Here is a 26,148-nt window from a genome sequence, read left to right as displayed (position 1 = left end):
TAACACCTAGAGCGCCTGAGCTCGCGGCCAAGGCTCCCGAAATCCCGCCTACTTATCACCCGATTGGTTCCTCGACACTGGCCCGGCCAATCACTAACAGTTTTACAGTTGCAGAAACGAGGCGAAGAAAGGCCGCCTGCGAAGCCAAATAATGGCGGCGAAAAAAAGATGGGGGAGTGGGGGGGGGGGACTGTCTTCCATTTTTTTTTATTTTTTTTTGCCGTCATCGGCTATGGTGAAGTCTCAACAGCAGAGAAAAACAAAGGGAAGAATTCGAATTTCTCCTTTGTGCTAAGAATCTTCTTTATCTGTTCGAAATGATAATTATAATGATTAATTAATTATTCACGCGGGAACACGAAAACAACGATCGTCTGCTCCTGTAATCTGAACCTGTGAATAGGAATTTCTACTTACTACATTCTACTTTGTCTACCTTAAAGATTTAATTTAAAAAAAAAAAAACATTTTTGAAGCTGTTGTTATTGAAGTCGATAATTTCTGTTTATAAACTTCCATAGCAGTTGACATTTGTTTGAAGTGCGGACTTGGCTGGAATTAAAAACAACAAAATTTACAGCTTTACCGAAGTTGTGACTATTGTAAGGGCTAGGTCTACGCTCGCGTGCGTGCTAGATCTAGATTTATACCGTGTGTGTCTGAGCGGCCTTCACTGTTTTGGCGCCCTCGGAGATTAATACTTCTAATGTTTCACGGATGATGACCACTGCAGGCAGATTATCAGGGGAGGCTGCCAACGGATCCATCGCTGGCTAATCACACGTACTAACGAGGTTTGTGGATTGCGTGTCCTGTAATTGAACAGTGAGTAATACTCTCCGTCTTTTTCTCTCTCTCTCTCTCACTCTCTCTTTCTTGCTGTCAATTCCTCATCATCTAGATCTTTCTTATTCTTATCTATATTTCTTCTTTTTATTTCTTTATTTTTTTCCTAATTGTTTCTCTTTTTTTCTCCGCCTCTCTCCTTCTCTCTCTCTCTCTCTTTCTCTCTCTCTTTCTCTTTTACTTCTATATTTTCCCCTTGTGACCCACCGTTTCTCTTTCCACATTTTTTTTCAATGTTATTATTATTTTTGCTTTCCTTAATTTTTCTTCTTAAATTAAAAAAAAAAAACTATTTGTCAACAATGTTTACATATACCAGTGGTGCTAAAACTACAGCGCGTGGCGCCGAGTAATGCGGTCCGTCAAGACCACCGCCTACGGTACCCGTATAGTAACGAACCGCAAAGCCTTGGTTCCACCAGACTCGACCATTATGGTTTGCATCCACGCAGTCCATGACGTGTCTGGAATTAAAATGTCCCTGGTCTTGATAAAAGTCTGTAACCAATGATATAAACAGAACTATATAATTAAGCGACTTTCAATAGACAATAGTCTTATATTAATGCGCCTGTGCACGTCACCATACTGGAAATACTTCTAATACTTTCGTATTGCATATATATGAATGAAACATCAATTTTTTAAAATGGTTTATTCTGATTATACTTTCCTTTACACTAACACACAAGACAAACAGGTTAACGCATCCACGTCCAGACCATGTAGTACTGTTGAGCAGTCAAGGTTATTGAAAAGTTATACATAGTTCACACTCGGATACACTGTTCTTATTACCGCTGAAGTTCATCACTTAGTCATTATATGGTAGATTTAGGAGTACAAGCAATATTTTTTTCCCACTTTATTATCCAAAAAATACATTGCAAAAAAAAAAAAAAAAACAAAAAAAAAAAAAAACGAATTTTATGGTAACACAACAAGAAATGTAAAAGCTTTGTTCAGAAATTGTTCATAGTTCTTGCTTTCATTTGCTTGTCCTTTTTCCTGCCCTAGACGCATGAAAGTCCGCATACATTTTAAGCCATATAATCCACATCTCACACGAAATGCCTGATCTCCGAAGTTTTGAAGGTCAATGTCTTTATTTACTAGTAAAGTCCAATAGTTCTTTGACACATTCAGCAATAAAAAATACATTATTGTGAGTTTTGGGTAAGCATGTGTAAGGTAACTGGCAATAATTTACTATATTCCTAATTTAAAGGATTATTTCAACTTTACTAAATTTGCATATTGAATATTTCAATAATGCATTGGCATGAATAATTAATATTGTAATCTATTTCAATTGCTGATTTAAAGTTTAATATTATTATAAATATTCTGAAGGATAATTAGTATTTAAAGACTAATACTGATTTATTGATCCTTATTGGGAATTGAATGTGATCAAATTGACTCTGTTTCTTATCAAAAACACATTACACAAAAAAAAGTAAACACAGTCACACAAGACACAGATACGTTTAGTGACTACACGAAAACAACGACTTGGTATGACTAATTAATTCTGTAATACATTTATATTGGTGATAATTAATTGAATACATTCTTAAGGATAATTAAACGTTTGTAATACACCTATGCAGATGATTAATGCTGTATCACATATAAAGGTCGTTTAAGTACAGGTGTATCAATGATTTAATGGACAGAACCCCATACCATCTTTCCTAAGAATAGAAGAGAAAAGGGGGGGGGGAACTATGTCTATGCGTATGTCAGCATATGTCAGCATATGTCATATGCCTATGGCCCACATCGTTTCGTACTTCAATTCTATTCTGTTTTACAGAGCAGTGATGACATCTATCTAATAGTCTATATTTCTTTTATTGTCTAGTCATTGTTCCAAATGTTAACAATAGAAGTTTATATACCAGAGACATGACAAAAGACTCTTAAAATAACACATTTGTTCTCAAATTCTAATTTATAACAAGATTATAAAAAATATGAAATGTTAGCAGCCATGAAATATATAAATGTATAAATAATAAATACAAACAAACTGCCCAGTTCCACTTAAACGTTAGTTCCAAAAAAAAAATATATATATAATAATAATAAATAAATAAAAAAGTATCTCTTATTTATTTTTCAGTTTTAAATTGTACGAAACAAACCTTTATTTCACTGAATGTAAGACATTCTTCTTGTCCACGTTGCGCCTTTAAATAAAACTATGCAGGGCAGGATTTACCTTATAGGCAGTGCCTTATTTAGACTTGAAAGTAACCTTAACTCTCTGAGATATTGGATCCTTTATACGATCAGAAATTATATGAAAGTGCTAAATATTTCTTGGGGGGGCCCTAAGCAAGAGATTGTATTGCCTATAGATGAATCCGTCCCTGTATATAGTGCTATTAGACCCTCGCTAGATGACATTTATATTAAATACAGCATTAATCATCTGCATTGATGTATTAAAAATAGTAATTATCTTTAAGAATGTATTCAACTAATTATCACCAATAAAAACGTTTTAAAGAAATAATTACAAAACAAACAAACAATATCACGTGATAGTAGGGAAAAAAGCCTTATTTCAAACCAGTCATTAAACTTTTACCTTTACCTGTCTCTTAGTCTGTTGGACCGTTGGGGCACCAGGCAAGACTTGTCGACCGTCTTTCTCCATTCCTCTCTGTCTTTTGCCTTAAGTTAAAACCTCTTTCAATGGCAGGCCCGTCCATTCTTTCATGTTGTCCTCCCATCGCTTGCTCTGTCTGCCTCTTCTTCTGTTTCCTGGTATTTTCCCTGAAAGAAGGTCTTTGCGGGCCCCGAAGATCTTCTCATATGGCCATAGACATAAACTAGACTTTGCTTTTAGCAGTTACAGGAATCTTGGAAGCATAGGTCCACAGCTGTACCACGTCATCTAGGGCCTTTTCCGTAAGTTGGGTTCATGTCCATTCCGCCATCTTTGGTTCTTGGTCATCTGATCTTCTCCATGTCTGCTTTTGTCTTCCAGCTTTTCTCTTCCCCTTTTGGGTTCCAGCCTGCTTTACAATGCTGTTTGCTGTTCATTGTCTGCCCAACACCCAGCCCCCACTCGTTTGATTGCTAGCTCTTTTTTTTTTTTTTTTGTTGGTGTTAGCTGGGTTGTTTCCCCACATACGGTTGTTAAAAAATTTTGTTCGGCCATCTTAGCATCTATTATAGGCCGCAAGCGTTTGTGTAGGACTGCTTGGAGCAGAGACGTAGCTAGGGTGGGGGGGGGGGGGGAAAGGGGGAGAATTTGAACATCTCCCCGGGCCCCCACATGAGGGGGGACCCAAATGAGTGTTGTTGTTTTTTTACATTAAATATTACGCAAAATGCAGGGCCCCCCAAAAAGGTCAAGCCCTCTCCGTGCCTACCAAATGATGGCAAATTCCTAGTTACGCCACTGGCTTGGAGCTTGCTTGTATTACTATTACTCTCCGAGTTTCTGTGCCATATAAAGGAACTGATTTCACAGTCATGTAAATAATGCGAATTGTATTGTGTAGATAATTGAAATTTTATTAACAACTATGCAAATATAACTTGATATCTTATGTAAACATCAGGATTTTAAATCTTATGAAATACGCACGGTACTTCACAAAAGAATATGATTACGTCCTACCCGTGTTCCTAGGTCAATCTAGTCATGCAATCAACGACTTCAATTCTGCCACGTCATTGGTTTTCCTGACTAACCCATTCCATGCTCTAATAGCATTAGGAAAGACGGAGCATTTGTACAAATTTGTCCTAGGATATGGAACAAAGAATGTGCCTTTATCTTTGTGTCTTTCTGAGTATTTTATTAGATGTTGTATTTTGTATTTGAAGATTATGGTTCAGTGTTTTATGTATAATTGCTACTTTACTTTTAAGTCTTCATTCCGGAAGGGTTTCTAAATTTAGTGATATTACTGAAGGTGTTACTCTAGTCAAATGTGAATATTCGTTATAAATCTCACTGCATTCTCCTCCCACAGTAGCACTACCAACACGTTAAAACTGACCACTGAGACACCCATGGCGATCTTTCAATAGCCCAGCTCATTACAACAACGATAATAATGATAATAAACCCTTGACAGGATTTCCCCAGACTTAGACAGGAAGTACTGATTAGGTTATAGAAGTTTAATTTTTTTTTTCTTGGAAATTTTGGGGTTTTAAACTTAAGTGGAAGAAACAAAAAAAAAAAAACTTGGAGTGTGCGTGATTGCCATAATGTAACTATACATATTATTATTACGCTTTGGTCAGATCTTGAGATAACCCAAGATAAACTTCGCAGTGGTTTTCCAGGTCAGTCAGCTATACGTATGTTTTTCTTCTATGTCTTCTGGGGGCCAGTTCCGGCCTCTCATTATTTACTGAAGGTTAAACCCAAATTACGGGCCTGCGGGCTATACGAGGCCCATGACGCGTTGATTCCGGGCCTATTTAACTTCTACCCATTGTGCATAAGGCGCACAGGATTGCATTTTTTATTAAAATAGTTTTGAAAGTATACGTCTTCCCCCTCCAGAGAAATAAAAGTTTTGACAGAACTGGTTTAACACTATATAGTAGTGCTAGAAGCATCAGTTAGGATGACAATTTTTGAATTGACAGGAGAGGCTGATTCTCTTTCACATTGATAAAAAAATAAAAATGACTAGAATGGAAGCACGCGGTTAAGAAAATCAAAAACTTAAAACTTAATACAATCGTAACTTGTACGACACTTGACTTTCTAGAGAAAGCTTCGGAGAGTTACATTTTGTTGTTCTCGGAAGTACGTGAATAGGAAGCAAAGGGAGAGTCGAATGAATATCACAGGCAATTTCACTGATCTGGTCAAACACTGAGCCATTAAATTATGAGATTTCGTGTAGTAGTGGTACTAGTTCCGTTCCGTTAGGACTCTATTTACTGGTACTATCATGTAGTATCTAACAGCTTAAAGGGAAGTAAGAAGTATTCTTATAATGTGTAATTGCTGCAGGGACTTCATACCAAAAGTACACCAAAAATACTTTACATTTCAACAATAAAAAAAGCAATTTAAAAAATACAAAGCCTGAAATACGAGATTCATGAAAAAATAAAAAGCTATTAGTAAAAGATATATATTTTTTAAGTAAAATGTTTCATGAAATCCCGGCCTAGAGAGCAAGAATCAGCTTCCTTTATTTAAACCCGTATGACCCGGAGCTTCACCGTGGCATTACCATAACGACAAGAAAAAAATTAATATACTTTCTGAAAAGTACAATATATATATATATATATATATATATATATATATACAGCATTGTATCATTGTTTAGTCTGTGATTTATATTATTGTGTGTTTGATGTCGCACCATCTTAAAACACAAAAAAATCCGCAGGTACTAACTGGGAAGAGGCTGCCGGTGTCGCAAGTGACCCATCTCTTGAGAGAGCTTGCACCCCCCCCTCCCTCCATGAGCAGAACGGTTAAGGAGGATCCAGGTCCACAAGTAAGACGACAATGAAAACCTAGTAAGCCATAAAAGGACATATGAATTATAATAATTTGAATCTAAGTTTAAAAAAAAATGTATGCCAAGCTTCCTTATGCAAACAAAAGGCTACCTACTTTAAAATTCGAAAATGACATTATAATAAAGCATTGAAAACAAGAACAGTAGGCTACCGACAAACTCTAGCACTCGCAAACAAACACGCTCACAAACAAAAAGAAAAGATTACAACGGTTTGGGGGCAAAGAGGGGGAGATAATGAGAGGAGGAAGTCAAATAATTTCGCCATGGATCAGGCGGGATCGTCTGCCTCAATTGCCGTTAAGTGGCGCTCAATACCTCCGCCATTTCCCAATGTAATCGCCATACTTATCTCAATTATTATTATACACGATAAGTCATCAGTACACGAGATGCTAGTGGTGCAATAAGAAAGTGGATGATGGAGTAGATGTGGATGTGTGGGCGCTAGAAGGATCCCCCCCCCCTTTTTTTTATATTATTTATCCTGTTGGTGTATAAAAACAACAACAACACGCAACTCTTTCCCGGCTAAAGTTATACGACTATCTCCTTATCTTCCTCCTTCCATATAGCATTGCTTCTGACACCAATGTAATAAGACTTTGTCGAAGGAATTAGTGACAGCTCAGCAATTTAGCTTCTTCATAAATACGATCATTACTCTTAATGCGATTACTTTGAACAGGACGCGAGTGTAATTGTTAATATACACTATATGAACTCGAGTTATCTGATTTGTATTGAAGACCGTTCATGTTCAGGAGTTCCGATTCCGGCCAATTTTTTTTTTTCAGAGACAAAATATTAAAAAGCTTTTTTTTTTATTCATAGGGGGTTGATTAAAAAAAAAAGTTAATTAATTAAAACGCATTGCAAAGAAACAGTTGCTTACGCTTTGGCGTAATCAGAAAAGATATTTTTTTTTACTAGCAAAGATTTATCATTCCTATTTCCGCGTTGGCGGCAGTGAGAACAATTAAAGGCTCTTGTGGTCATTTGATTGAAAATCCAATGAAAATGGTTGAGAGTTAGGAACCAAGTCAAGGCTCGATTTCTATCTTATCTTATCTTATCTTATCTTATTAGCTCCAGTGCCAGTTGACCTACATGACCACTAATGACTTGTACTAATCATTGAATCAAGGCTCGATTTCTATCTTATCTTATCTTATCTTATCTTATCTTATCTTATTAGCTCCAGTGCCAGTTGACCTACATGACCACTAATGACTTGTACTAATGAAGGCTCGATTTCTATCTTATCTTATCTTATCTTATTAGCTCCAGTGCTAGTTGACCTACATGAACACTAATGACTTGTACTTATCATTGAATCAAGGCTCGATTTCTATCTTATCTTATCTTATTAGCTCCAGTGCTAGTTGACCTACATGACCACTAATGACTTGTACTAATTGAATTCTCCTCCTACCTTGCTTAGCAGCTTCCGCCTTTATTTTTAAAATCTTTATAAAGTTTTTTTGTGATTAAGATGCGTGACTATTTTACTCTCAAGCTTCAACTTTCTCGACCTAATTACAAGAGATTTATTGTGTCGTGTGTGTGTTTACAGGTAGTTGCGCTAGTGTGTCTTTTATTCGCCGTGTATAGCTGCCCCTCCCTCCCCCCCCCCCCCCCCGCTTCTCTTGTTTCCATTCGTTGGTGAACTTAAGCAACAGGCGATGAGTGAAAGTCATTTGCATCATGTGACATGTCCTGTGTGGTCTGGGCGACCAATGTCACATTATATATATATATATATATATATATATATATATATATATATATATATTTATTTATATATATATATATAATGTGTGTGTGTGTGCGTGTATGTGTGTGTATCTATATATAGCTTAAAAATGGCTGACTACCACGTCACATATAAAGAATAAAAAAAGAGAAATCTTGTCCGCCCACAAGAAAAGAGTTGAGTCTTTATATACACATTCATTGCGTATTTGTTACGTTATATCAGATAAATAGACTGAAAGACTGTCAGACAGACAGAAATAAAGAAAGAGAGACCAACAGAAAAACAGACAGACAGACAGACAGACAGACAGATAGATAGATAGGTAGATAGATAGACAGACAGACAGACATATCAATATATAGATAGATAGATACATAGATAGACGGACGGACGGACGGACGAAGAGATGATAAATCAGGGCAGGAAAGGCACCATTCATTATGATCTCTACGTTTGTTGTTTCTAAACAGTGAATGTTTTTCCTTTCATTTGAACCTTTGACTATTACATCCACATCTGGACGTCGTAAAAGAAATAACTACAACAAGTTGAATGACTGATTCATTAGCTTTGTTATGTCATTCTCATGACATTTGACATTTAACAAAAAAACTTGTATGTCTTCCGTGTCCGAAATTCCCTCAGCGATTGAATGTCTAATTAGTTTTATTGAGATCAATATAAGGAGTTCGTTATAAACTTGCAACATATTAAATGTCCAGCTAATAGGCCTATTTATATTTTTAATGAAACTTCACACGTGAAAGAAAGAAATGAAGGAATTTCAAACTCAGCATCAAGTATCGTCTTGTCTTATAAGTTACAGACGTATTTTTTTTTTAAAGTATGCTATTGCATTCATGTTAATCTAGTCATTGGTGTTAATTTCAGATTTAAACGCTTAGAAAATCCTTTGCTGTTCCTTACTAATAGAAGCAATGGCTTCTTGATCTAATGGTATTTGCAAAGATAGACCACTTAAATGAATTTGTCCTAGGAAATTAAACAAAATTATGTTTCTGAGAATTGTAAAAGGTGTTTGTAAATAATTGTTTCGTGTGTGTACCTAGTAAAAGTAAGTAAAGTTCCCCTTTCGGACCTTGGGGCAGATGATGTAAAGGTCATCTCTATCTGTAGCCAGCACAACGAACAACCGCCATTACGTTTCCCCAACTAATGTCAGGTCCCCATTAAAGCTGGGTGGGCGCCCAAAGATCCCGAAATTAAAAATATCAGTCTTCACCAGGATTTCGGACCCCCGGCTCGGAAGTCAAGCGCTTTACAACTCAGCCACCGCGCCTCCATGTGTACCTAGTACTGTACTTAGGTTTGAAACATTTTTCTCTGGGATGATTCTTTTTGCTCTGTGTGATCATTAACTTTGAATAATGTGTTTTCATCTTATCTTATAAATTACAGACGTTTGTTATAGGAAGAAAATAATTTCGTACTACTCGTAGACCTTTATCCATTTATTTTCATGCATGTTAATCTGTGATTTAGAATATGTCAAATCGTTGGTTTTTACTGTCTGATTCAGGCAACCTATATTATGGTTTAATAGCACTAGGAAAGAAGAAGCACCTCAGGGCCGACCTTAGGCATAAGCAAACTAGGTTGTCTCCGATTGGTGACCTCGCACAGCACTCAAACCAATATTTTAGAGAAGAAATAGCCCAATGTTTGCCCAATGTTAGCCCAATGTTAGCCCAATGTTAGCTCAATGTTAGCCCAATGTTAGCCCAATGTTAGCCCAATGTTAGCCCAATGTTAGCCCAATGTTAGCTCAATGTTAGCCCAATGTTAGCTCAATGTTAGCCCAATGTTAGCCCAATGTTAGCCCAATGTTAGCCCAATGTTAGTCCAATGTTAGCTCAATGTTAGTCCAATGTTAGCCCAATGTTAGTCCAATGTTAGCCCAATGTTAGCCCAATGTTAGCCCAATGTTAGCTCAATGTTAGCCCAATGTTAGCCCAATGTTAGCCCAATGTTTGCCCAATGTTAGCCCAATGTTAGCCCAATGTTAGTCCAATGTTAGCCCAATGTTAGCCCAATGTTAGCCCAATGTTAGCTCAATGTTAGCCCAATGTTAGCCCAATGTTAGCCCAATGTTAGCCCAAATGTTAGCTCAATGTTATTGTTGAAGCTCACTAGCCTCTATGTTTGAAACAAATTGCGTGATTTTTTTTTTATGTTTATTTATTTTTTTTTTTCTGTTTCATTTGGAGCCACTAAATTCACTTCAACTAGGACCTCCGATTATCAAAGCCCGGCCCTGAGCACCTGTAGAAGTTTGTCCTAGCATATGGAATGAGAAACGTTCCTTTATCTTTGTGTCTTTCTGAATTTGTTTTTTTGTATTTGTGAATGAGTGTCCAATGTTTTATATATTTTTGCTACTTTAACTTTTCTTCTTTGTCCTGAAGTGTCTCTAAATTTAGTGATTTTACTAAAGATGTTTCTCTAATCAAATGTGAATATTAGTTTGTTAATAAATTTCACGGCTCTATTTTGTGTCTGTTGTATTTTCATTGTGTTGTTTTTTTCCTAGTTGAGAACAAAGAAAGCACATTATAATAATGGTCTAACTAATAGCATTGTTGTAACTATTCTTGTTTTAGTGTTGATATTGTCTTGATTCCTTGCAGTCCTTGTGTTAGTGTTGATTTTGTCTTGATTCCTTGCAGTCCTTGTGTTAGTGTTGATATTGTCTTGATTCCTTGCAGTCCTTGTGTTAGTGTTGATATTGTCTTGATTCCTTGCAGTCCTTGTGTTAGTGTTGATATTGTCTTGATTCTGAAGTCCTTGTTTTAGTTTGTGTGTTTCGGACGTTGCTTCCGAAATGCAAATTATCACGTAACCTAGCCCGAAACCTCTTTCAGGACAGCACGAGATGACAGCGGGCAGGAGTCGAACTCAGATTCATCTTGACGACAGCCCAAAGCGTAATCCCCTCTACCATTTCTTATCCCAGGCATAGGATGCATTTTTTGGTACAGAGTATTTTACATTTTACGTTTCTTTAGGGGGGCGCGGTGACTGAATGGTAAAGCACTTGGTTTTAGAACCGATGGGCCCAGGGTTTGAATCCTGGTAAAGAGTGGGATTTTCAAATTCGGGATCTTTAGGTGGCTATAATGGATACATGATGTTCGTTAGGGAAAGTGAAGGGAGTTGGTCGTTGTTCTGGCCACATGACACCCTCGTTAACCGTGGGTCTCACAAGCAGTTTACAGTTGTTCAAATTTATGTTAATTGCAACCTAATGTGTATGGTTGTATCACCATCACCAATATTATTATTATTATTATTATAATCATTACAGTATTGAATATTATACAGTCATACTCTACACTGCCATGACTGAGCTTCAGAAACAAATCTTCTTCCCCTTCCATGAACTCATTTTTTTTTTGGCTCCTTTAGACGCAGAACGGCTATGGTTCATCTCGTAGAACGGCTATGGTTCATCTCGTAGAACGGCTATGGTTCATCTCGTAGAACGGCTATGGTTCATCTCGCAGAACGGCTATGGTTCATCTCGCAGAACGGCTATGGTTTATCTCGCAGAACGGCTATGGTTCATCTCGTAGAACGGCTATGGTTCATCTCGCAGAACGGCTATGGTTCATCTCGTAGAACGGCTATGGTTCATCTCGCAGAACGGCTATGGTTTATCTCGTAGAACGGCTATGGATCATCTCGTAGAACGCTATGGTTAATCTCGTAGAACGGCTATGGTTCATCTCGTAGAACGGCTATGGTTTATCTCGTAGAACGACTATGGTTCATCTCGTAGAACGACTATGGTTCATCTCGTAGAACGGCTATGGTTTATCTCGTAGAACGGCTATGGTTTATCTCGTAGAACGACTATGGTTCATCTCGTAGAACGACTATGGTTCATCTCGTAGAACGGCTATGGTTTATCTCGTAGAACGGCTATGGTTTATCTCGTAGAACGACTATGGTTCATCTCGTAGAACGGCTATGGTTCATCTCGCAGAACGGCTATGGTTTATCTCGTAGAACGACTATGGTTTATCTCGTAGAACGGCTATGGTTCATCTCGTAGAACGACTATGGTTTATCTCGTAGAACGGCTATGGTTCATCTCGTAGAACGGCTATGGTTTATCTCGTAGAACGGCTATGGTTAATCTCGTAGAACGGCTATGGTTCATCTCGTAACGGCTATGGTTTATCTCGTAGAACGGCTATGGTTCATCTCGCAAAACGGCTATGGTTCATCTCGCAGAACGGCTATGGTTTATCTCGCAGAACGGCTATGGTTCATCTCGTAGAACGGCTATGGTTCATCTCGCAGAACGGCTATGGTTCATCTCGTAGAACGGCTATGGTTCATCTCGCAGAACGGCTATGGTTTATCTCGCAGAACGGCTATGGTTTATCTCGTAGAACGGCTATGGATCATCTCGTAGAACGCTATGGTTAATCTCGTAGAACGGCTATGGTTCATCTCGTAGAACGGCTATGGTTTATCTCGTAGAACGACTATGGTTCATCTCGTAGAACGACTATGGTTCATCTCGTAGAACGGCTATGGTTTATCTCGTAGAACGGCTATGGTTTATCTCGTAGAACGACTATGGTTCATCTCGTAGAACGACTATGGTTCATCTCGTAGAACGGCTATGGTTTATCTCGTAGAACGGCTATGGTTTATCTCGTAGAACGACTATGGTTCATCTCGTAGAACGGCTATGGTTCATCTCGCAGAACGGCTATGGTTTATCTCGTAGAACGACTATGGTTTATCTCGTAGAACGGCTATGGTTCATCTCGTAGAACGACTATGGTTTATCTCGTAGAACGGCTATGGTTCATCTCGTAGAACGGCTATGGTTTATCTCGTAGAACGGCTATGGTTTATCTCGTAGAACGGCTATGGTTCATCTCGTAGAACGGCTATGGTTCATCTCGTAACGGCTATGGTTTATCTCGTAGAACGACTATGGTTCATCTCGTAGAACGACTATGGTTCATCTCGTAGAACGGCTATGGTTTATCTCGTAGAACGACTATGGTTCATCTCGTAGAACGACTATGGTTTATCTCGTAGAACGGCTATGGTTCATCTCGTAGAACGACTATGGTTTATCTCGTCGAACGGCTATGGTTTATCTCGTAGAACGACTATGGTTTATCTCGTAGAACGGCTATGGTTCATCTCGTAGAACGGCTATGGTTTATCTCGTAGAACGGCTATGGTTAATCTCGTAGAACGGCTATGGTTCATCTCGTAACGGCTATGGTTTATCTCGTAGAACGGCTATGGTTAATCTCGTAGAACGACTATGGTTCATCTCGTAACGGCTATGGTTTATCTCGTAGAACGCTATGGTTAATCTCGTAGAACGGCTATGGGTCATCTCGCAGAACGGCTATGGTTCATCTCGTAGAACGGCTATGGTTTATCTCGTAGAACGGCTATGGTTTTTCTCGTAGAACGGCTATGGTTTATCTCGTAGAACGGCTATGGTTTATCTCGTAGAACGGCTATGGTTCATCTCGTAGAACGGCTATGGTTTATCTTCGTAGAACGGCTATGGTTCATCTCGCAGAACGGCTATGGTTTATCTCATACAACAGTTTTTCATGTGACTGTGGAGCCCTATTGGCTTATGATTATGATTATTATTAAAGAAGCTCTGTTATGGCTATTTCTTTTGTTTTTGTATGGGACAGTAGACGTCGAAGATGGAACACATTGGACACTTTGCCGTACGGTCTGAGAGAAACCTGATGAAAAGAATCTAAAACGGCCAACGGTGGACAATGGTTAAGCGTCAGATGTGGCAAAATATGCAGGTCACATCTGGGGCTGCGTAGTCACAGGAAATACTGCACTCTTCATTAATCTTCAGACTCGAAGACAGATCTTATTATGATTTTGATTATGATTCTTTTTATCATTATGTTAGAGACGAACGAGTGATCATTCTCTAGCACTGCCAGGGTCGAGTTTCGTTAAAGTGAAACAATTATTATTATTATTATTATTATTATTATATTGCACTTCTGTTCGTATTAAAGTTCATAATGCGAATCTCGCGCGACACTTCCGTCTAGACAGCCATCTTGACGAACCTGACCTAGTTTCTAGATTTTGGGGTTAAATAATTTTAACATGTTAATTATTATTCTTAACTTGGACATTATTTAATGTCACACTATTTGCACCAGACAAATTACAATGTCTGATTCGACATGACAGCAGTGTGTGTACTAGTGACATGTCATAGACTTATGGGCTTATTGTCACTGTGACATACAGATGAGGCAGTTGGTAACTCATATCTCAAAGACCATCATTCTTTAATCATTGCAATAAATAAACAAGTTTAAAAAGAGAGTCTGTGTTTTACACAAACTCGGAGGCGGCCCCATAAGAGTCCGCCTATAACTTTAGTAAGTAATGAAGATTTAAAGAAAAAAGCAGGCTTAGAAATATCAGAAGTTATGCACTACAAAATACAAACATTTATCTTTTGCATGTTAAATCAACAATTTCACTTTTTTTTTTACAAAGCTTATATCAAGTTGATATTATCAACTCACCGTGCCTGTCTGTCTGGTAAAACGTTTGTACACGCAATTTCTCCCACACCCAATTTTGCACAATTATTTCTTTTACAGCCAACACAAAAAAAAATAAAATTAACTAATTAGTTAATAGTTAATTATTATTAATTAATTATTTTGTTTGGTATCTCAAAAAAGGAAAGAAAGTGTACTTGACTGATAAGGTGTATAAGTGGAATTAGTCCCCTTTATTATTTGTAGAAACAAAAGTTTGTTAATAACTATTAAATCCTGTTTTCGTAAGCACCCCCCCCCCCCCAGGGTACAATGGTTAGACGTAGAGTTCGAAATCAGGTCACTTGCCTTTTTTTTTTTAAAAAAAAGGTCACCCAGATCCCCCCTACCTCCTCCCCCAAACTGGTTCATACAAGTGAAAGAAACAGAGCGTATTTTCAAACCTTTTTCCAGATACCCCCCTCCACTCCTCCTTTAGCTGGTAAACATATTTCTAATTACACAGATTTATTGTTGTAGGTCTGGGTTTATTTCAAACTTAATGATATGACTGAATCCAAACTAATTGATACAAATACACTTCCTCTAAGGTTGTTGTTTTTTTAATGTATTTGTTTTTTTGTTAAAATTTATTTTTAGGACTATTTTTTTTTGTTTTTGCTCAGTGCTGTCAGGTATACATGTATCCTGTCTAGGTCGAAGTAACTTTGGTTACGGAGTCTGTATCTAGACCTAGATCTGGCATCCACTGCACTCACTGTCGGATCAAACAATAGAAATATAAATATTATTTCGTTTTTTTTTTGTTTTGTTTATTCATTTAAATCTTGTTGCTATCCAGTCCTACTTTTTATTCAAACAATTTGTTTTTAAAGCGTTCATCTAACTTTAGAGCCAGTACCAAGATAACCTTTTATTGTTACATCTAAAAATAAAAATCTGTCTGTCTGTTTGTCTGTCTATTCATCCTCACCTGTTCAGTTCTTTGTAAGGCCGTTGGGGCGCCACAATTTGGATTATTTTTATTCTCCTCCACCATCTATTCTCATCAATCTTTGGGCTCTCAGTGTATAACCCCTCCATTTGTGTAAAATACTTGTTCAAAATTAAAGACTATTATTTTTTTTCCAGATTTACTTTTCGAATTTGATATACATTTTTTAGATCAGTTTCAACACCAGAAGAATGATTTCAGGAACATAACAAAAAACGAATCAATTTTCTTGTTGCATTTTTGACATTCGGTTTTGTTTCGCCCCGTGGGAGACTATCCCGTAACTCGACTGAACGGACCATTGCACCCGGAGTGACACCTCCATTAGGGGGGTTAGAGCTAACGGTTATAAATAATTAAAAAAGTGAATGTCGATGTTTTGATGTGGCGGGGAGAAAGGGGTGGGGGCGCCAAAGTCAAGAACAAAACCATGCGATGGAGAAAGTGTGGTAGGGAATGTGTGTAGGGAGTGGGGTGGGGAGGGGATATGTTTTAAGCATGTGGGTCGAAGGGTGTCACTCAGTGCAACGAAGGGTGTCACTCAGTGCAACGCTTAAGTTGTAAATCTTTTGTTGAGTTCACGCATTGTCTTGATAACTGTTTAATTGTGAGATATGGGAAAGCAGGTCTGGGGAGGGGGGAGGAGGGAGATAACAGGGAGGAATAGAAGGAGACGAGAGAGAGAGAGGGAGTGTGTGATAGAAACAAAGAGAAAAAGAGTATGAGTGAAAAACACAGAGTTAGAGAGAGAGAAAGAGAGAGAGAGAGAGAGAGAGAGATTTTATCTCATCATATGCAGATCAGTTCAGCTATCATGTCATTGAGTCCAGTCTACTGCTTTAGCCTGGACCACTTTGGAATGTAGGGGAGGGGTAGTTTATATCGGTGGGCCACGATTGATGTTAGCACCTATTACAGGTAAAGCACCACTCCCCACTTTTTTTTTTTCAATCCCACCAGAACTTCTTGACTAATACTTTCCATAAGATACATCTCTATACATAGTAGTATACAGTCGAGTTGGCAGTCTCAGGGCACAAATATTAGCATTTAAAAATAAAAGAACAAAAGAGGTAAAAGGATTGTTAATAAACTTATCTATGATGCTCTATATTACTTTTTGTTATCAGTAATACTCTATATTACTTTTTTTGTTATCAGTATATGCTCGTGTGCATGCGAGAGCATTGGCAAATCAATCCATGAGTCCTGGCTGACCCACACACTACTTAAGCATAGATGCTTATTTTGTTCAAACCTATTCATAAGGCACAGTTATTTCTTTTTGTTCAAACCTATTCAATAGGCACAGTTATTTCTTTTTGTTCAAACCTATTCATAAGGCACAGTTATTTCTTTTGTTCAAACCTATTCATAAGGCACAGTTATTTCTTTTGTTCAAACCTATTCATAAGGCACAGTTATTTCTTTTGTTCAAACCTATTCATAAGGCACAGTTATTTCTTTTGTTCAAACCTATTCATAAGGCACAGTTATTTCTTTTGTTCAAACCTATTCATAAGGCACAGTTATTTCTTTTGTTCAAACCTATTCATAAGGCACAGTTATTTCTTTTGTTCTTTTCATACCCACTAGCAATTGCAGCGTCTTCAGCCTTTTTTTTTTGTGCTTCTGATATATATTACACATCAGAATATTAGTACTTTATACACAAATACCTACATATGTTGTAGGCCTCATTCAGTCTCGTAGAGCACTTTTTCATGTGACTGTTTGGCCCTACTGTCAAAAGACACTCCCGTCCACATGTGTCGGAGGTTAAGATGGCATTCGCTTTTGGTAGAGGAGCCAGCCAATTTTCGTTTGGCACGCTTTTCTTCCAGAGCTGAAACCAATGCTTTATTGGTGACCATCTCTCTCCACATAGTGCCAGTTTAGGGTATGTCTTCCCAGTACTCAGCATCAATGTCCACTGCTTTAAGGTCCCATGTGATAACATTCACATATAGGAGGTGGGGACAACTAATTTTTCTTGAGCAGGTCACTAGTTGACCAAAAAGGATGACTTTCATGATACGATACGTCCGTCTGACTTGATCAAGCTAATGCAGCGTTGTCTGAGGATTGTAAAGATGCCGGAAAGATCTGTTCTAGCGAGTATCACAGTGTTACACACTTTTTATTGCCATGTAATTTTCAAGATCAATCGGAGGCCGTGCAAGTGAAATGAATTTAATTTTCTCTCTTTTGCTAGGTCGGCCTTGACTCACTGCCGTACAGAACCGTGCTCAAAACATATGCCTCCATTTTGATCATTGCAGTGAGCTTCCAGTTCCTCTAAGGTCATGACTTTTCGTATGCTGATCTTGGAAATCATGTTTTTTTTTTAACACTGTTTCTCACAACAGCGAAAAAGAACAAAAATGTGTAGAAATTTAGCCCCCATCAGGTATATCACTGCTCCAAGCAGATTATAGCATTAGATCTCTGGGTGATGTGGGAAATAGTTTTTACTAGATAAAAAGAACGCATCTTTAGTTCAAAGCATCGATCACATTAATAAACGAAGACTTTTTTTTTTATCCTAACACCAAAGATAATCATGCAGGCTTTGTAAGTGATAAAACCGGCCTTGTATAGTGACCTGAATGTAAAGAGTCTAGCAGGAGTTTTTTTTTTATGACTTTAATGTGACAGTGTGTACGCAGGAAGCTCTTACCTATTATCGATAATCTAGAATGGTTTTATTGTTCCATGACATCATGAATATATCATGAATAAATTAACTTGAACTACTTATGACGTCGTTTTTCTATTAGAGCCTTACATAATATTCTGCCCCCCTCTCCCCCAAAGCGAGGGTTCTCATCCCTTTGACCTACAAAGACACATAGCTTCTGACAAAGTAACTGATCAATACTTATAAGCAGAAAACTAACACAAAAAAAAATCTTGTTTCATTTAAGTGCTATTTGGGATGTAAAAAAAAAATTAGGGTTAGACTCTTGAGGCCAAATAGTGTAGTTCCTGATGTGTGGTCTGTGCCGAAGCTTTGAAAGCTTAGCTCTGTAACATCAAACAGTCACTTATATATTTTTATTAAAATATAGAGGCTAAATAGCAACAGGCAGCGACAATTGGTTGTGAATGATGCAAGATAATTGGCATTGCCGTCTGCGGTCTTAGGTAGGAGAGACCACTCCTGAACGCAAGACATAAAAGACGCGTTTTTCTACTGACTTAGATTTTGCCTATAATACCATCGTATTAAAATAAAACCTCTACCTAATATTGTTCACCAAAGAAGCTATTCAAGTCATTTCAAGTTTGACAAGCTAAAATACAATACAGCGGGTTAGTTGTCTCCCAGCAGCTTGGTGCTACAAGTCAACCACCGCCCACTACAAAGATCCTCCTAAGAGGCCGAAGGCTTATCCCACACAGTCCCATAAGAACTGAAAGATGATTGCGAGGCCAGACAACCCTGGTTTGACCGTTGTGATTTAAAAACAACAACAACTAATAATCATATTACCAAATTTGGTCTGGGGTTCAAGACATTCCGTACACATACGTCAGATGTTTTTTTTTGTCTAGATCTGGGTCTAAAGGCCCATAATTAGAATTCTATATACTCTGAGTATATCAACCAGGATTTTATTTCGGAAGGGGAGGGGAATATTTGGGCGGACTAAAAAAATGTCAATTTTTTTTTTCTATTTCATTAGTTACTAAGACCAAAATAACAAAATATAGGAAATCGCCACACACAAAAAAATATTAAAGTTACTTGTTTTAATTGTTCTTATTTATTTACTAAGCTTTTGTCCAACGGTTAACATCTACAGGATACTTCCTGTGTAAATTTTGAGAACCACCGGGGCGAAGCGTACGCCTGTATGTTCTCTAATAGGGTAAATTCCATGCATTAACTTCGACCACTCATTGGCTTTACATGAATAATGGAACAGACAGGCTTAGGGCGCCCCACTCCCGGCTTTCTTCACGCGCACCAGCGCCACCACCGCGGCTTCCACTTGAGGTAGACGACCATTCTGTCGTTCTGTAGAGAGAGGGGGGGAGAAGCTACCGGTAAACACACTTGACTGTCTAGAATCAGGTCTTGAAGTCACCCACCGCCTGGCTCTCCATTCTCTCTCTCTCTCTTCACAGTTTATAGGTCTCTCCGTTTCTCTTCGTCAATAGAGAAGTTCGCTTCTCATTCTGCTTTCCCTCTGGCTAGTTCTTTCTCTCTCTTTCTCTCTTTCCTTCTTTCATCCACCTCTCTCCTTTTCATCATCTCTCATTTTTTTCTCCTTCTCTTTCTCTCTCCTTCTCTTTTTCTCTCCTTCTATCTCCACCACTCTCTCTCCTTCAATCTCTCCTCCTCTCTTTTTCTCCTCCTCTCTCTCTTTCTGTTTCTCTCTTTCTCTCTCCTTCTCTTTCTCTCTTCTTCTATCTCCACCACTCTCTCCTTCTCTCTCTCCTTCTCTCTCTTCTTCTCCTCCTCTCCATCTCTCTTTCTGTTTCTCTCCTCCTCTTTCTCTCTCCTTCTCTTTCGCTCTCCTTCCCCCTCTCCTCTTTCTCCTTCTCTCACTACTTCTCTCTCTCCTTCTCGTCCTTCTCTCTTTCCCCTCCCTCTCTCTCTCCTCTCTCCTTTTCACTCTATCCCCCACTCCACTATCTTGTCGTGTCACTAAGTTTCCTACAAAAGATGACGACCTCGGAAAGCTACTTCAGCCAGCAGACATTTAGATGATGGACAAACCCAGTCCTAGACGAGGATCGGTGAAAAGACAGACACTTGTCTTGTCTTGAGACATCGTGAGATATGTCTGTTCTTGAAAGATGCTGCCAACGTAAACCACCATGTATACATTATCTATTTACATTTATCTCAATATCAACATCTCTCTCTCTCTTTTTAACGTTCTCTCTCTCTCTCTCTCTCTCACTTTCTCACTCTTGCTTTTTTTCTGTCTCTCTCTCTCCCTCTAGCTCTATCTCTGTCGTACACTTCAGAGACTCTACAAAGTTATTGGTTTTACTGGCTGATTCAGGCAACCCGTTCCGTGCCGTAATAGCATAACAGAAAAAAGTGCACATAGGAATATGACCTAGCATGTGGAATAATAAATACACTTTTCACTCTCTCTCTCTCACTCTCTCTCTCTCTCTCTCTCCCTCCCTCTCTCTAGTTTGTGTTCACATTATATTGAAGCATTCGCTACCTTTTAGTTCGCTACCTTATAACTCGCTACAACATAAAATGGTTTTTATCTCTACTATGCTGTGCTGCTATCGATGTTTGCGTGATTGTGTAAACGCACTTAGAACTTTCGTCACGATGGACCCGAGTTCGGATCTTGGCTACTGACGTCTGCAACCATTCTTCATGATATCTGAGCCAGGATATAACTTTGACAAAACCTTACACTTCTAAAACAGTTATAGTCATTTTTGAATGGTTTGTCTCGTTCATAATCTCTATGATCAAACTTTTTGAAATCTGGTTTAACCTGCTTACGGTGATATTCTCAGCGTAGGAAAAAAAAAAAGTGGCGTATCGCTGGTTAGATACGTGTGGGGAGGAGGGGGAAGTTCCATTTCATTAATTACCATAATTCCTTTAATGTCGGCATAATTTTTTCTAACACTTCCTGAATCTCACGTGACACAGTAACACTAGTTGCCACGTACCACAGATGGTTTTTAGTGTTTTGAAAGTAATGTTGAACAGTTTCTTGTGACAAATGATTAGAAATGTCACGGAACCACTTTAGAACTAAATTAATCATCATTAGCCAAGTCTAGTGGTTTCATAATACGAGCCTCGTTCAGTACCAGTAGCGTGACGAGGTACGCGCGGCCCTCGGTTCGAGGATATAATGGCGGACCCCCTCTCTGTAAGGTGACCAAAAATAAATTCAGGTAATTCTGTATAGTCACATTTATAAAAGCGGTTCTAATACATGTATTATCGCTTAGTAGTAGGTATCTGACTATATTCCATGTAATCACCCATCGCATTCAATCGTAGAACGACTATGGTTCATCTCAGAGCACACTTCCTCGTGTGGCTGTGGAGCCCTATTTTGGAGAGACACTCCCGTCCACAGATAACGCAGGTTAAGGTGACTTTTGCTTCGGTGGTTGAGGAGCTGGCCGTTTTTCAGATTGTACGTTTTTCTTCCTGAGCTGAGACCCATGTACTTTCACTGTCCATAGCTTTCTTGGTCACTGTTTCTCTCCATCTGGTGCGGTCTAGAGCTATGCCTTCCCAATAGTCAGTATTGATGTTCACTGATTTGAGGTCACGTTTTATTACATCTATGTAACGGAGGTGGGGGCGACCAGTTTTTCTTTTTTAGTTTATTTAGTAACACACATAATAATCATACACATTTGATGATTTGACAATATCAATTCATTCAGGAATACTTGTTTTCTTTTTTCCCTTCTGTTACAGGCTCCTGTGGGCCCCTTAAAAAAACAAAACATTCGCGTTATGGTTGCAACGTCCCTGTTGTATGAACAACCATTGCTTTTGATAATGTTTCTTACGTAACTTGAACAGGAACATTGATAGGATAAACAATATTACATTCGCAGATGTAATCTGACCTTGACCATTGTCATTTGCAGTGATGGAAAATTTATTTACACACCACCACAATAATAGATAACTTTAATTCATTTTTTAAAAAAGCTTATTTTTTAAAATAAATTATTTTAAACACTTTAGAGTCCTGTTTGTCTGTCACTGACATATCCAATTTCGTCCCGAATATTTAAAGGACCTATTTTTTCACACCTACTGATTTTAGCCCGACAGATTTTTATTTTTAAATTTCCCGCCTATTATATCAGCGTTTGCTCATTTTATTTCCATACTGGATAGCCGAACAAGGACATCGGAGAGTTCACTTTAAGCCTTTTTTTTTTATGTTTGTCTTTTTTGTTTGTGTGTAGCTCACGAAGGCCTCGTGGCCCGAACGTCCATTGTTATTACTTTGATCCAGCAGGGTTTCCTATGTGTATGTCTACTGTATTGTCCTAGAACAAACTTCCTGAGGACGCAGGAGGGGATGGAAGGTTTCTTGAAGACGTATATAAAATAAGATAAGATAATTGTGTTGGTCTCAACAAATGGACAATTTGTTTTAACTGCAATAGTCCGTCTGTGCATAACTAATTTAACAATTACAACATAGATGCAAACACGGAAAAAAAAACTTTTTACATATGAAATAAATACACACACACACATACAGCCAGAGCTTTCTTGAATTAGGCTTCATTGTACTTCTCGGTAACATCACACACACGTACACACACACACACGTACACACACACGTACACACACACACACGTACACACACACACACTCTCTCTCTCTCTCTCTCTATTTCTCTCTCACACACTCTCTCTCTCATTCTCTCTCTCTCTCTCTCTCTCTCTCTCTCTCTCTCTCTCTCTGGAAAGGACTGAAAGTAGAATAAAAGATTGATTAAAATATTTCTGTTTGAGCCTTAATGGAGATGAGACGACCATTACGTGTAGGTCTGACGGCACTGTGGCTTATAACTTTATATCTCTTTATAAATGCATCTATGTAGCTATAGTGGCAGTATCTCAACACATAAATCTATGTATTATGATGTGGTTAAATGTTTGGTTGTAGTTTTGATGGAATCGAAAAGTATTCGTAAAAGTTCTCACGATCGATTCATCATTTGAAAAGATAATAATAAAACTCTTTTTATCGACAATTCTTGGGCTAGAAACACATTAATTATCTGTAATCGATATCTATTGTTGTGTTTTTTGATTCAATATGCGTTTAGTTAGGTGTTTGTTTTTTCCTATGGAAACAGATTAATGATTGAATGATTAATGAGGCTGCACAGAACACATGCAGTGATGAGCTCTTCTCTGGTAGTCAGAGGCTGGCGTCGGCTGGCGAGCAGGGAAAGAGCCCAATGGCCTGAGTTATAGGAGAGTCCCGTGATAAAGAAAATTTGTAGTAACCATCGGCGCATTTCTACAAATCTACAAATATTCGTGGTCCTGATATGACGCTTGCCCAGAGCTCCACGCACTGCTAAGGCCGCCTCAGGGTTGAGTTGGCAGGAGAGGAATTTACATTTATTTTTTTTTACGATAACAGTAAGACAAGATATTCAAAACACATGTTTCATAAGTAGATGTCTGTTTCGATTTGAGAGCCTAACCGGGTTGCCATTTTACATTTTCGACCCAACGTGGTACGACCGGATGTTAATATATAAAATGGTCAAGTCAATCGGATCCTATGTGGCTTCATTACTTTTTGTTGTAAGACATTACTCGATTAGACTATTGTATTGTTAAGCCTGTAAACATTTTCTTATGTCTGGAATTATTTCATTAGCTTTGGAAGTATTGCATAAAGTCTGGAAGTATTGCTCTAGGTTTTGAATATTTCCTTCGGTCTGGAAGTATTGCCTTAAGTATGGAAGTATATTTTTTTTAGGTTTGGAAGTATCACCTTAGGTCTGGAAGGTTTGCTTTAGGTTTTGAATATTTCCTTCGGTCTGGAAGTATTACCTTAAGTCTGGAAGTATTTTCTTAGGTTTGGAAATATCACCTTAGGTCTGGAAGGTTTGCTTTAGGTCTAGAAGTTTTGCTTTAGGTCTGGAAGGTTTGCTTTAGGTCTAGAAGTTTTGCTTTAGGTCTGGAAGTTTTGCCTTACATCTCTTGAAAGTGATTGAAAGTCAAATGCTCCTCTATGAAGTTTTATCTAAACAAATGGTGTCAGAAACAAAAGAGATAAACTCCTCTTTCTTCAGACTTGTTCCTAGATGTATCTCTTTGGCATGAAAACAAAGTCTGTGACAAAATGCTTACTTTCTGACAAATATTAAACAAATATGTGAACACTCAAGAAGCAAGGAGACATCCTTATGTTTTTCATTATCTATCCATTGATGCACCTCTCTACCCTCGCATTGGTTCAAACTAATGAGTTCAAAAACCGTTTTAACTCTTTATACATTTCTTTGGAATCTAATTGTGCATTTTTTTTATGTTGATAACTTAACTCTTTAAAATGTCTTGAGCTTATATTAAGAAATTCAAAATGGGATTTTAATTTTAGGAGGTATGTTTTTTTCTCTTCTTAAATAAGTTCATACCTAACCAATCCCTGGGGTATATCTTCCACCATGATGCCTCGCAACGGGCTACCATGCTACGCAAATTAGGTCAATCAATAGAGTCATCGATTTTGAGAACATCGCTGCACAGATCTATAGACAAGCCTCTGGTCTCCAATCGTTGAGTCAGATTTCACTAGGATGGACATTACAGTTACCGCCAGTACACTAACCTGTGCAACCATTCTCAATAATTCATCGCATTCTACACTCAAGGCAATTTCTCTCCATAAGCCCATCTTGTCCCAACATGCTGCATAAGCCCATCTTGTCCCAACATGCTGCATAAGCCCACCTAGCTCAATCCCGTAAGTCTTCTCGCGTATCACCGTGTAAAAGCAATTTAAATAACAACTTTAAAGCCGATCAATCCAATCTAAAAGCCCAACCAAGTATTTCTAAAAGCCATGCTAAAAGCCCTATTAACACTTCTAAAGCTCATCTAAAAGCCAATCTAAAAGCCCTTCTAAAAACCAATCTAAATGAACCATCCAAAGATCTGAAATCCTGTCAAAAAGCTCATCTTTCATATAAAATTCAACAAGTGCTAACAATTACATAGTATTGTTTGACCAAAAAAAAAAAAACCCACAAAAAAAAACACAAAAAAACAACAACAACAACAAAACATCTCTTCGCATTCCAGCCTACAAACGAAAAAGAAAAAGGCAAAATGTTTTAATGAGCACCCCCAATTAATTTCAAGCACATGAAAACCGAATTCATACAATAATACACTGACATCTAGATGTGTTCTTATGTACATAACATTAAAATGTTTATTTACAGAAACAACAAGGAAAATATTTTAAAAACTTATACAACTTAAAATAATATATATATATATATATAAAACAACAACTAAGTATAAAAAACTTAGCTCAAACGAATATCGATCTCGTGATTTTGACACCGTCAACTTCTTGAACGAACGATTCTGTCAATCAGGCCAGCGACCATTGTATAAGAATGTAATTCTATTTTGATACGTTTATTACACGTATCTGATTTAGAACTCTTAAAATCTAGTCTAGATCTAGATCTACTTCTATATCTAGAATCTAGAATCTAGACGTAATCAATATTACATTTACTTAAAAATATAAACAAAGCCTTGATAATCAATCGATACACTTTAAACAACTTTAAATTTATAAAAACAACTCAGTTATCGTTACTCTACGGCTGACTACAATGTTTTTTTAATTCAATTTATAGCCGAATATATGTCCTCCGAAATTTTGTTTCATTTTTTACCTTCAAAATAAAAACACTGTCAAACTAGAAATTTTCCCATGTAAATCATTGC

At 37.8% G+C, this 26,148-nt stretch overlaps 1 protein-coding gene across 3 annotated transcripts in view; it reads left to right on the top strand.

Moving 5' to 3' along the window:
- The first annotated feature begins 233 nt into the window (after nt 1-233).
- The window catches only part of LOC106064170 (T-box transcription factor TBX3-like), a 119,617-nt gene continuing 93,702 nt past the window's right edge, over nt 234-26,148 (top strand). For 2 of the 3 annotated variants that reach the window (XM_056006732.1, XM_056006730.1), the window contains exon 1: nt 234-825. The gene's annotated coding sequence lies outside the window, so the exon portion shown is untranslated. The remainder of the gene's footprint in view (nt 826-26,148) is intronic. The other variant, XM_056006731.1, reaches the window with a different exon arrangement.

This window comes from Biomphalaria glabrata, chromosome 12, assembly GCF_947242115.1.
Source record: "Biomphalaria glabrata chromosome 12, xgBioGlab47.1, whole genome shotgun sequence".
NCBI lineage: Eukaryota > Metazoa > Mollusca > Gastropoda > Planorbidae > Biomphalaria > Biomphalaria glabrata.
The sequence above is the reverse complement of the archived record's forward strand: the minus strand, read 5'-3'. Positions and strand labels throughout refer to the sequence as shown.